Source organism: Cuculus canorus, chromosome 10 (genome assembly GCF_017976375.1).
Source record: "Cuculus canorus isolate bCucCan1 chromosome 10, bCucCan1.pri, whole genome shotgun sequence".
In the NCBI taxonomy this organism is placed as follows: domain Eukaryota; kingdom Metazoa; phylum Chordata; class Aves; order Cuculiformes; family Cuculidae; genus Cuculus; species Cuculus canorus.
The window spans coordinates 1,681,466-1,695,302 of NC_071410.1; the positions used below are offsets into that span (position 1 = coordinate 1,681,466).

The window sequence follows — 13,837 nt, forward strand, 5'->3', positions numbered from 1 at the left end:
ATCCTGTTTTAAAGCTGCTTCGTCCCACGTGAAAGCGAGGAGCAGAAAGATGAGATCCCCGAGTTAGTGGGGTTTGGGAGCTTCGTGGGACAGGGCAGTTCTCTGCTCAGTTGCTCAGGGTGAGCAAGAGCAGACTTTGGCCCAGCACCTCAGAGCTGACAGCAGAGGAAGACCTTGTTTGCAAGAGTTCTGGAAGACCTTTGGCTCTGTGCTCCACAGACCTCACTCCAGTTAAATCCAAGGGAAGAAAAAAAACCCAAATCCAACCCAGAAACCACTGTCTAGCCTTCTTAAGGAAATGTTGAAAGAGAGAGGGGGAAAGAACTGTGTGTGACTGGACAACCTCCAGGCTCTACATACATAGCTTAACTGTAATCCGAGCATAATGGGTGTCTTTTTCTAAGCGAAACTAGTGCCAATGCTTACAAATTTCTGTTTGCAGTTTTATAGGGCAAGAGCTGCGGTCGATATTCTCACATAAAATGTAATACTATCATCCTGTGCCAAAATGTTAACTGAAAAGATTCATTATTTTGTAATTTAATACCTTATAAATTATGTGGAGATCATATGCTGACTGACACTCACATCTGGTAGGACAGTTCTTGACTAATCTTTTTTTGTCTAGGTCAGGTTTGCCATGTGAATGCTCAACGGTTTGTGTATAAATAACCAATTATGCATTCAGAGAGGAAAAGTAATTTTTTAGATGTTGGTAAAGCCAAGCTGGAAGGAGCAACGTGGTAAAGAAAAGTGGATTCACAGTTTTTCTGGCTGAGGAGCAGTCTAGTGTTCCTCCTCCCCCCCCGTCTGACAAAGAGCTATTGTCAGTAAATGGCCAGAACTAGGGGTTTAAATGCAAAAATCAAATTAATTAGAAGGTGATGCCTTTGTCTAGCTGAAGCTGAGACAGCACCCAGCAATCCTCGCGGGCATTAAACATACAGCATTAATCAAGGATGTCATTGCCCCCGGCCAGCTCACTTTTCCTGTTCCCCAGTCCTCCCATTGTGATTCATTCATTCACTACAAGCTCACCGCACACCTTACGGCTCATGGCCTTGCTGGAAAGCTGACGCTCTGAAATGTAAGGTGAAAACCTCTTTACTCAGACTCACCTTGGTATATGCACACCTATACGAAACACCACACCAGCCTGAGTTTTGGGGGCAGATGCGAGTACAGGGGGAAGCGGGGCCCTGTATTGCAGTGACCAGGAAAGGCTCTCCTCTTACAGCAGGCTCCACGTCCGCTGGAACGTGCTAAGTGTTCATGGGACAGCATAAATCTTCACCAGCTTTGCAGAATCGGTGTGAACGGCTTAGGCTCAAGCCTATGGAATGCAAGGAGGCAGCACAAGTCGTGTATGAAGTCATGTACTGTCTCCTTGTGTAAGAAAGGCAAAAAGCTCCCATGCTGCACGTGCAAGTGCGTCACTGCACATCACAATGCGAGGCTCTGGTCCTCCTAAACTGGCCCACCGCAGACCTGCTCTTCAGGTTCAGCCTCTAGGTCCCTCTCAAAGCACCCCCGTGATGTTTTTAGGATGCTCTCCCTGTGGTGCTGCAGGGGCAACAGGGTGAGACTGCCTGCAGGCTGTCCCTCCCTAGCAAAAACCTGCTGCGTAACCCTGAGAGGGATTCCCTGACACAGCCGGGGAAGGAAAAGGGGATCCATCATCTGATGAGGTTATCTGGCAGTTCTGATAATCTCCTTGAAAGTCAGTGTCCCTACCCAGAGCTCCCCAGGAACACTCCATACCATTCCTAGTGGGTGGACTTGCTGTAAAATAGGCAGGAAACTACCACCTTGGAGAGGCTGTCTCAGAACAGAGGAAGGTACCCTCTTTAGAGAAAGGGAAAGGAGGAGGAGTGAGGGAGCTGAGGCTGTTTCCCCGGCACACCCTGGAGCACAGCATGGGGATGCTCAGATATCATCAATTTAGGCTGCAAAGGGCAAGCCACACATGCAGAGCGATGCGTGCCATCAGCAGCACTGCCAGGATCCTGCACGTCCCACAGCCAGCTGCACAAAGGTGACCATCCCACAGAAAGGGTTGGGAGAATCCCAGAATCAGGTTGGAAAGGACCCACTGGATTATCGAGTCCAACCATTCCTAACAATCCCAGCCAGTCCAGAGCCAGCCAGTCCTCCTCCGCTGGTATTGGGCACCAGAAGTCAGCTGGGTCTCGCTGCGCCTGCTGAACAAACGTAACCCCTCAGCAGAGGATAAGCCCAAAGCTTTGCTGCATCTGAAAGGACGGACTCCAAATAGTTCTTTGGGCAGGGTTTAAGAACAGAAACAAAACAGCTCTCATTTCAGTAAGCAGATTATGTTGCTCAGCATTAATTTAAGAGGCAGGGCTGTTCTGCATAAGATTAGATGCCCAAACCCTGTTTCTCCCCTATTGCTGGAAAAGCTGTAATTTTAACTTCTGAATGCTGACCTCAGGCTTACCCTGAGAGTCCCCCCCGATGCACCCCTAAGGACCATAACTCACACCAGCCCCAAGGTGCTACAGAGATGTCTTGTTGAAGAAATAAAGTTTGTGAAGGATTCAAGATGCTGCACTCAATGAGCCTAAAAGTGGAAGAGGAAGATCTACTGAAAACATCTTTTTTACTTTCCACAGCAGTGGGCAAAGATCGTTTTCTCTAGGTACTGAGTCCACCTGCTGGAATCTTCTCCCTTCCATGTTTGTTCTGTTGGTAACTGGGAGGACTTTGCCTGCTGAGGTTCCGCAGGGAACAGGGCTTCTGGAACACTGAAGCCCACTTGGACCGGAGAAAGAAAATAGACAATCTTAAGCTTGTCCCTTACCTCAGTGAATTTTAACCTCTATAAAATGGGCACATTTCACCACGAAGAAAAGCATTGCACTATTCCTGGTTTTTCTCTGGAAAATGTCACTTCACTTAAAATTAATGCTTAACACTGCTGGCCGCTCTTGGTTTTAATTCATAACTTTAACTTCCATGCAAACCCAACAGGAAATTCACTCATAAGCACCTAAAACACTGTGACAAAGAGCCGGGTAGTTCCTCTTTAGGATCACTATGTTTTCCTAGAATAATTAACTGTCCGGGACCTTAGAAAACCCTATGCTAACTTTTCTCTGCCTGGGGGGTTTTGACCAATGTCAATATTGTATAGAACTCAACACACATTTTGCACTGTTTGCTCTTTTATGCAGCTCTGTGTGTGCACACATTTGAAAAAAAGGATAATTTTTTTCCTGAAAAACTGTGTGTGCGCGCACTCATTTACTCTGACTTCTATAAATACACACACTGACTGGAATAATATTTCAATTCAAGTTTTTCTGTAGGCGTCTTAAGAAACTGAGTACATCCAGTGCACACAGTTTCCTGGAAACCATAAGCACGGGAAGCTGGTCATTGCTTTTTCTGGTTTTATACAAATCCCCCCAGCTTCTCCCAAGGCAGCGCATCATTAGCCTCAATCATCTTTACAGTCATGGAATACTTCCTTGGGAGTCATTCTCTCTACTGTTTTTGAGAGTCGGCATCCTAAGACCACATTGGACAGGTAAGACCAAAGCAGTTGCCACTGAACCTATTTTTTTAATCCTAGAATGGTTTGGGTTGGAAGAGCCCTTAAAGCTCATCCAGTTCCCCTGCCATGGGCTGAGAATAAACTTCAACTTGTTTCCCCAAGTTCTCGTTTCTCCCTCCTGCACAGGATGACAAGTTAGAGCCTGGGATACCAAGCCACCTTCTGTCCCTGTCTGCGTCTCCCACAGCCACCCTCGCTTCAGCGGGCACCTCTGCAACCCCTCTTCCACCCTCACATTTCCTACTTCTCATGCCTTGCTGGAAGGAATTTCTTTACTGGTACAGCACCTTCAACCCCAAAAGAAAGTGAGGGTAGCTATCTTCTCCAGAGGAAAAGGAAAATATCTTTATAGACTTGGTGTTTTGGCTGTTACGTATTAACTTCAAACTCAACTGTACCACAAAGTTTGCATCCTCACACTAACGGAAAAAAATTAAATCGAGAAATATTTTTTGAGCACTGGAAGAACGGTGCTGTTTCCAAAGCTGGCATCAAGCTGTGTTACCTCTGGAAGCGACACGGCAGGAAAGCCATCCCAGCAAAAGTGAGTGGTGAGATATTACACAAGGAGTCCGGGAACTGCCTGGCACGCTTCAGCAACACCGATTTAGCAGCTGATGCACAGCAGAGGTGTTATTTCATACACTAAATCAAGATCAGCTGCATCGGGGAGTTGGGGGAAAGTGCTTTAAACAGAGGTGTCACATGGCACAGCATCAGATCGGCGCACAGATATCACAGGGGAGATCGCTTTCTACTGCACAGAGGTAGAATCTTGGGTTGGGAAAGACTTTTACAGATTTTACATAGGTAAGAAAAAAAAAATTACCCTGTGTTCAACCAGTGACATCCTGTCATTATTAACATCACAAGTTCTAGCGTGCTCTCTCACTGGCCATCACAGCCTTGTGCAGGTCCTGTGCAGTAACATACGACCTGAACTGAGAACAAAAATACCCCAATAAAGCCTTGTGCAAGCACAGGGCACGATCCAGCAAGGTCAGGTGATGACCACGCTGCCCTGGGTAAGGCAATAAAGAGATTTTTCCAATTTTCTGTTATAAATAGCACAATCAGCACCACTCACAGAGCTTGAGGCCACGACGGAGTTGAGATTCACTCGTGCAACTACAGAGCTATCAGAAGAGAAACAGTATTCCTGCACAGGAGCAATATCAGGTATGCAAAATACTTAAACCCAGTGCAAAGCCAGGCATGTAACCACCGGGCAGCAACCATGCCCAGGGAGGAACTGGAGAAGACCGATTCCTTTTCAGATTTGTGCAGGGTTTAGAGTTATCAAAGGACAAATTTCACTCTACCAACAACCACATTCTGCTAAACGCTCTCCTCGCAGTAAGATCCGGAGAAGGCGTTTTCTGTTTCTGGTGCTTGGTGATGCTGTTTTCACTGCTGGCAGTGGTCGTTGGCACGTGTACAGCTAAGAGGCCACAGAACACGGGGCCAAGGGTTCCTATTGAATTCCCTCCACCAACCTAATGGTTTTGCATTGCAAATTATACAATTAGAAATGCATCTTCTCTCAGTTTTGCTAGAGAATCGTTTTTGTTTCCACCCCCACTCCCATTTGGATGTGGGAAAGAAGACATTGCTGTACAATAGGCATCCTAAGCCCAGAGGAAGAGGAATATTCATCCTGTTTGTCATGATGTTGGTACAGTCAAATACAGCTGCTGTTCAGATTCCTGTCTTGTTCCCATATACAGTTTCATCATCACAAACTAGTATCGCAGCTAGGGATCAAAGGAAGAAACAAGGATGGGGAATTGCAAGTAAGACACTGTGATGCAGCAATCGCTCATCTTCCCAAATGTTTATACACGACTCACACAACTCTTTAGACACAACTCATGTCAATTGATGCACTCTGAAACCAGGGTTCACAGCTCAATTGTCCCTCTATTTTTGAGGGGTGGAGGACAACAAAACTGACTTTGGAGGCTGCCACTCTCCCTTCTCCCCACACCCATCTCTGGCTCTTCTAATGACCTTGAGCAGGGCTACAACAGCTTGGGAGCTCACACTGTCTGTTAGATCACTACAATGATCTGGTTTAAAGGTAACTCTCATTTCCACCACCTCTCCCCAAAATGTGAGTTTATTTTTAACCTGGATCATTTAACCGGGTTCCTGCTAACAGCTCTGTCTCTAACAGCTGTGCTGGCATGAATGAGAGCAGGAGAGCATATTTGGGGGTAGAACAGGAACTTTCAAAGCCAACTTTGCAGCCCAGGTCAGTGCATCAGAGCATCTCTCCCAGAATAAAGGGTAGGTATACGGTGGAAGAAGATTTTGATTTCCCCGAGTCTTAAATACAACACCTGAACATTTGCACTCCCTAGCCAGTAAGACTAGCACCTCAAAGCCACCACATGCTTAGAGGTCAGCCCAAGGGCAGCAAACCCATATTTCAGATCAGAATTATCAAGGGTGATTCAAAAACTATTTCACTATTCAATACAGAAATAAACCCATTGCGCACATCGTTCATCCTGCACAACCCAGCTGGCTGCATACATCCCCCAGCAACCAAACGCCTTCCCTACTCTCAGGGCCTGACTCATACTCCGTTTTTATTCAGCTATCTTAATCTGCTTGGCTTTGTACTCCAGCTCTCATAACATCAGAGAACCTTCTGCTGATACAGCAACATATCCTTGGAAAAAAATACCCAAACCATTAAAAGCATCCTTTACAGTTATCTGGAAGCCTGCAGCTGAGGAGGGGCAGTTATCACTTTACTCTTGTTAGACAAAGCAGGGCAGTTTGAGCAAACTTAACAGTCACAAGGCTAAAGAGGAAAAAAAAAATCAGGATAACCACTGTTGAAGCAGTGAGAACAATTGCTTGAGTTCTTGAGGAGTCCTTGTGTGTGACAGACTGCCATGGCCTTGAGCCAGACTGATGTAAAAGTTGCAGGACTGCGTGTTTTGGCTATTTAGGGATTTTTTTAAAAATCACATGTAGATTTGTCCAACACCAAAATCTTGGACTTTGTGCGATCTGAGGCTTTAGTGAAGGACCCAAGGATACACTATGGTAAAGAACTCTCAATGAGTAAAGTTCTTTAGACATAATATAAACAGTAAACAGACTCATAGTTCCTAAACAATGAACTCATAACAGACCCTTCAGTACATAAGTCACCGGAAGCTGAGATGATATAAGCCTGCTATAAGCAGAAGAAAGTGTCACAGTGTAGTTGGCTATTAAAGTCTAATTGTACCTTCTGCTGTAGCCATCAGTCTTTTCCCACTCTGATGAAGCCTACAGACAAGATGTTGTATTAGCGAGACTTGTTACTCATTTTAAGAGCCATGCTTGAGCATAATCCAACACCGACAGCAACAGTTTGTGTCCTTGGTGCCTGAAGAGCTGCCGGGCAGCAAAGCCTAGTGCACCCCGATGCCGTGGAGAAACCTCACACGTAGGGGAACCAGCGCTCTGCACAACACACCCAAGGGACAAGGCGACAAGTCGTGACATTCAAACACCTCACAGCAAGCATGATAATGGAAAAAAGGTCACCAGCCTAGACCCCTCTAAGTACTTGTGAGAGAAATGGTAAGATCTTTACAAAGTGCCATAAGCCTGAAGAAACATCAAAAAAACCCCATGACTGGCTTGCTGCCTTCTGGGTCTGCTGCAGCCAGATTCACAGTGACTGCCCAGCGGCTGTTAGACAAGGAGTGCTCACAGCAATATATGCCCTGCGCTGCTTGGCTGCTGCTCTGCCCCAAGGCACCAGAGCCCCAACCTACTTCAGAGCACAGGATAAGAGAAGACCATCAGAAATGCTGTGAAGTTTTCTCATCTCTGTGGGCAATGGTCTCAAAGCATGTCCTCCTGTATCCCAGCTGGTACCCAGCCAAAAAGGCAGAAGTGTAAGCAGCAAGCACAGTAAGGAGCCCAAGATAACCTCACATGTATACAAGATCAGACACAAAACCCCTGAGACTGTGCCTATAACTGTTTCCTTAACAAATTAAGGAAATCAACTCTGATCACCTTCACCACAGCTCCCTTCTGAGCTGACACCTGGCTGCGTACGATGCTGACAGCATCCAAAGCAACTGCCCAGCTGATTTTGTGAAAGGCTGTTGAGGATCTCTGTTGGTTTTGCTTTCACATCTTCTACCAACCAAAAATGGGCTCCTTTGAGCACCAACTGGATCTTGGGGAAATGGAAGCCACCTCTGGTGAGCAGGGTTGGTGCTCAAGTGCAGGGATGTTCTTAGGAGCTGAAAGGGCTTCACAGCCAAAGCTTTGGGGGCTGGCACTGTGTTTAGATGCAAACTCACACTGACCTTTTCTGACTGAGGGTAAGGAATTGGCTCTGTTTGAACCCACGTCCACTTGCACTAAGTGAAGCAATCTTGCTGAGCCTTGTCTTACTGTGAGAAGTTAGGACATGCTCTATACCCACCTCTGCATCTCTCCCCTCCCATGCTTGGTTCCCAAGCTGTAGGGTCAGTCTTTGGTTTTTGTGTCTGACCTCATATATATCTTGCAGAACTCACTGATTTCTGGGAGTAGCTTGTACCACAGAGGAGGGTAAGGATATGGGAGGATCAGGGCTGAGGGAGAGGAGAGGGGCTGTGCGCTGCACGTAGAATATTATTTTTCCCAAATAACATATGGACTTCACCCTTGCACAGGATTTACATCCACTTGCCAAGGTGACTAGATGCCAGCCAGCTCACACCTGAAATCCCCATCCCTGCCTCTGTACAGCACTGTTCTCCAGGTTTAATAAATCCCAGCTCCTGGCAGGGGTTGCTGGCTGAGGAACAATGCTGAGCTAACATGGCCCTGTTGTTTCCGTTCAGGACTTGGCTTGCACCTGGCCAGCCCGGAGCACGAGCAGAGGCAGCCACGCCAACTGCAAAAGCACCCAACTTCAATACACGAGGTGCTTTCAAACAGTTTTGCAATGTGATGGGTTTTTTTTGATTACAAGCAGGATTTTATTAACCAGAACAAACTGGAGACTAACTTGCAAACAAGTTTTATCATCTTAGACTGGAGGTTTTATCTTCAACATCTTAGAATGGAGGAGGGAAGGAAAAAAAAATATCACAATGCATTGCCAAAGTGATTCCCCCTTGCCCGTGAGTCACCCGTTTGACTCAGCCTGGTGGGACAGGAGCCATCTGACAACAATAGAAATTTGGCAGTTTGCATTCAAGAGTTAAACAAGCTCACGCGCCCTAAAAATAAAGCCTGCTAAGCTGCTGAAGTTGTATTTTCCTACCAAATTTCCTGTGGAGCCGTTCCAACCATCATTTGACCACATACTGCTTCATTGATAGACCTTCTTAGTTCATTGTAGGCAGAGAGATTTAATTAGCAAGTAAGGAAGCAAGGAATTCCTGTTGGTGTTTTTTTTGAGGGGGGAGTAGGAAGGACAAATGAGACAAAAAGAATTATGAGCGATGCACACATTTTCCTGGCACCGAAGTCACTTCAGAGTAAGCGATGCTATGAAACACACCTCCTTCCTCTGCATGTGTCTCTCCTTTCCTTCCCCTCATAAAGTATGGTTTAAATAAAGAAACATCTGCACAAACTTCACAGCAGATGAGCCCTAATCAGGCAAATACAAATATAAGCCTCTGGGGTGTGCACAGAGGTGTGGGATACCAGGGCTCTTTGTGAGAAGTGGGTGTCGAGGCAGCTGAGCTGCAGATTGGAACTGGCAGAGATTTCGGGGAGGCTCTGGGAAAACACGCTGCCCTGCAGACACAGCCACGGGGAGCAGCAAGGGGAAAGCATACAAAGTACCACGGTACAGAAAGGACATCTCGGCAAAAAAGGAAACGCTACAAGCAGATCTATGTAACAGACGTACGGAACAAGTTCCTGATCGCAAAGAAATTTGTGGTGTGTGGAGTTAACAGAATTACCCTTCGTTTCAAGAATGACTTTCTTTGTGTGGGAGCTCTCGGGAGTAGGGAGAACCCAAGGCAAGAGCTCCCATCCTGAGGAGAGATGTTTGGGAAATAAGAGCTGTGAAGGGTCCCACTGTCAAAGGCAGAGCATCCAGAACAGGACATGGCCTCTGCTCCTCCTCCTCATGGACGCTGAACGCTTTCTACTACAGAAGAACCAGTCCATATACAAGCAGTACAATCCCCCCAATTCCTGCAGTGTTTCTTATCTGTGCTGTTTGACCATTAAAAATGATTTTTATCCGGTCAGTGATCAGCACCACCGTTGTCTCTGTGCTTCAAACAGGAAATCTCAAACACCACACAGGGCTCTGTGAGCAAACAGGGACTTTTTCCAACGGCCGTAGTGTTTTCACACTTCTCCTGGATTGCTCTTTCCCTCACTCTTCTGCTAAATATTTCACCAGGGGGAGATGGGTAACACAGGAGATTTCAAGCAGTTGCTCATAAAACCCACTTGGTTTCATAGCCCAAGCTCCAGCAGTAAAATTTCCTCTGGTAAGGCTGAGCAGACGGTTGCAGCTGGAGCGGGGCGAGACCAATGGCTAAAACAGGATATATTTTTACTGGCTTTGTCTCACTTGACTGCTACAGAAAGAAACTTAAAAGGCTGTGAGCAAGGAGCAGAGATCAAATTTACTTCCTTTTCTTGCAGAGTTTGAAGTGAAAGAACATATTCCACAGTGTTCTCTCATGAAAATATATTGAGCGTATTTTTACACTTTCCCCCTTTCCTTCTGCGCTCACCCACGCACGGCTGCTCCGGACAAAGAGCAGAGATGGGCTCTGGTGTCTGTCGGCACCAGTGACATGCACTGGAGGGACTGAGCCACATCACAAAGCGCCAAAGAGAGAATTCAACCAGCTGATTTTCAATGTGCTCGGCCCCGCGGGCAGAGCCAGGAGCTCTGCAAGAGACCCGTAGGCACCGTATTGAGCTGATGAAAGGCGCGCAGCTCAGCTTTAGAACACTCCAGGTCAGAACAGCAAGGTGCTTATCAAATCGAGCCAGACTGTGAGGCTCAAGGTCACATCTTTGCATGGAACAGCACGGCCCAACTGCAGCCTCACACCATGGAAAAGTCCTCCTGTCTCAGTAACTTCACAGGACTAAGGAAAATAATTCTTCCAAAACCTCCACCTCCCCAGTTGTTTGTGTAAGGAAGCAGCTCAGCATCACAGCATTTCGCGCAGTTTCAGGCCTTGAGAAGCAAGTGGCTAAAAGCAAGTGATCACAGACTTTGCCAGGCTACACTTAGTTTCTTACCTGCTGGTGGCAGGTAGCGGGTTTCTTATTCATATTCTTTTCACACAGGGAACACGAAAAGCAAGTGAGTATGGAAGCTCCATCTCTATATGGAAAACTATGTCTTAACCAAGGAAACACAGGATAAATTGAAATATAAAGAGATACAGATAATTGGGCAGTTGAATGGCTGCGTTAGCTAGCAAGATCCAGGGGTGTTTTGGAGACCGTCCTAAAAAAGGCTATTTATTCAGAGCACCATAGCGACAAAAAATAGTTTTGTGTTAGCTCCTCTTGTACTGCCACAAGGCTTGGAGTCTCCTGTCCCCAGCAGGAAATCAGGGAAGGAATTTTGATTACAAGTGATCACTGCTGAAAATGCGTATTCAGATAAAAGGACTTTTCATCCAGTTCCTTTTGTTTCCCGATTCATAGTCAAACTCATCCTATGCAGATGGCCTGGCAAGTTTGAATTTCCATGGCAACTCTCAAAGTCAGCTTCAGGACAGCACAGAGAGCTGGCAAAGGGGAAAGGTCATTATTTGAATACCTTATTACTTTTACAGGAAATCTGATGCAAAACACACAAGAATTGGGCTTATTTTTAAGCTTGATCTATTTAAAAGTAAAAATGTCTCCAATGTGAAAATCCTTCATGTTAGGACCTGCAAATTCTCAGTCTGCTCTGTGTGGCCCATATATCTGTACTTCACTAAAACATCGTTTCCTAACGGAAAGGGCATGGTTTCTGCTGAAGATGTAGGGCACGAGAGCAAAGGAGGCTTTATTTTCAGGTCTGTATACTTTGGATGATCACAGAGAAACATTTTTGGTCTTGTCTGCTGTAGACCCTCATGCTGAAGCAGTTATCTTACAGCCACACTGGTCAACAGAGGAAGAGGCAGGACACTGCTGACACTGAAACTCCTTTTAAACAGCCTAGATTTTATCCATTAGCTGAAGGACTGGCATTTGTACTGTTTATTTAGAAATATACAGAACAGAAAACCTGCCCAGCACACCACACACCTTTGTTTCTGAACAAGCACCCCTCAGCAGCAGCTTCAGCTCAGAGCTGTGACACAGTAGGATTCATGCTGGCCCCAAACACAACTTGTGTCCGGACCTCCCCAAAACCATCCCCTAAAACCAAAGGGGAAAAAAGTCAGCCCTAGAGAGCTCTGCTGGCCCTGAGCTGTTACAGATAGGGAAGAAGTGAGCCCTAGCTCAAGGATCATGCCGAGATATCCCTTCCCTGCATACTGTATTCCTGCATGGAACTGTTTGTATAGTGATTTCCCCAACCATGGAAATGAGACAGGCAGTTTTTCCTTAAGAAAACACACACAGAGGCACTGAATTGTACTGCCAAACCAACAAAACAAGGCATAATTTCTGGAATCTTCAAACTCCTGCAGTTTGGACACCTGAAGCAGCAAACCACTGCCTGCACCAACACACAGGCTCTGTGCATCAGTGCTTCTGCAGCCTCCACCTTCAGAGCTGAGCACTGACAACATTGCTCTTCCCAACCAAACCCCCCCATCTTTAAGTCAAATCTAGTAGCAGAAAGGAGGCAGATGGGCACTGTTCGGCTGTGAATATCCATGTGTGCTGGGTTTCACTTCAGGTGGCCCATCACCCCCTACCGCAACCATCAACACACCTGGCTATGTGATGCTGAAATACTGCTAACATGCTTGATTCCATGTTAGAGCTCTTGAGATAACCGCAGTGCAAGCATTTCAAAACATCAAGGATTTAGTTTATAGGCAATGTCAGCATTTCTGTTTGGTTTCTGAGGCTCTGGTACACACTTCAAGTGAGAACTGATGTTCTTACATCAGAAACCGAGTTGGTACAGGGCCATTTCTGAGAACACTCCCATGTGCCCTCTCCAGTTCTCTTCTAGTCACTGGGATCGTTCATTAGACACCATAAACAAAAATGCAAATTATCCCATCTTGACTCAAGGCTCAAGAACACGGAACACCTTTTTCTTTCTTTCATGAACAATAAAAACATGATGTACTCAAAAGGGAAGTTCGCACCGCCAGCAGCCGGGCACTGACTCCTTACCTCTGATCCAAAGGTATGATGCGCAGCAAGAGGTGGGCTGTAATCCCAGGTGTGATGCTGGCTGGTATTTGTAGGCAGATGCTACTCCTTGCACATCACAGCACTGATGAAACAGAATCAGGTATGAAGGTCATCCCAACACTTTTCTGCCTGGTGTCTGGAGGGGGACCCTGAAAAGAAACACGTTCCTTAACAGCCTGTGTTTGTACACTTGCCATACTGCAGGCCCTGCTTAAAGACTGTTATGCCACTGTTGAAGGTCCTCATAGTGGCTTTGCAGCCATCTACCTGCCCATGGAAATCCACTTGGATATTTTCTGGTCACTCCCCAAATGGATCTTCTCAGCCTACCCATTAGCTTGATTTTATCCAGTGTTACCCTGTATGAAACAATCAGTGCTGAGGTTGGGATTAGATAATATGGGTTGATTAGATGGCTTGAATCATTCTACCTACTTAAAAAGTAGAGGAGGTAGGGCTCAAAGTCCTCCCATGGCCCCAGGGTAGTGGAGGATGCAAGGACTAACAGACAGGTTAAAAAAGTGCGTGCAGACAACAGGGAGAAAGGCACAAAGGGGCAAAATGGGTTTGGGCAAATAAAAAGAGGTAAAGCAGACATAAATCTGTAAGAAGTGGAGGGAAGGAAAGAGCTAGCTAGAGAGCAGACACAAAAGATGGAGGTGATGTGGGACAGATAGGAAGGGAAAACCCAAAACACAAACTTGAAATGGGAAGATAAATTAAACCAGCATGAGTCACATCAGTCACTTTAATAGCCTCCCATCTGTCACACGCTTAAATGGTCTCTCACAGGCACTACAAAGAAAAGGGTAGAGACTCCTAGGTCCAGAATCACTGATGTCATCAACTCCTACACCAGTTTCCCAGCCCAAAAAGGATTCACGCCACCAGCTCATCCTGTTTTCTTGTACAGAAATGACTGCACGCTAGTGCAAGAAGCCA

The 13,837-nt window shown here is 46.2% G+C and overlaps 1 protein-coding gene across 1 annotated transcript in view; it reads right to left on the reverse strand.

Annotated features, from left to right (window-relative positions):
- The window catches only part of CYSLTR1 (cysteinyl leukotriene receptor 1), a 95,379-nt gene extending 82,356 nt beyond the window's left edge, over window positions 1-13,023 (reverse strand). The window contains exon 1 of the mRNA XM_054075501.1: window positions 12,875-13,023. The gene's annotated coding sequence lies outside the window, so the exon portion shown is untranslated. The remainder of the gene's footprint in view (window positions 1-12,874) is intronic.
- Window positions 13,024-13,837: the final 814 nt, after the last annotated feature.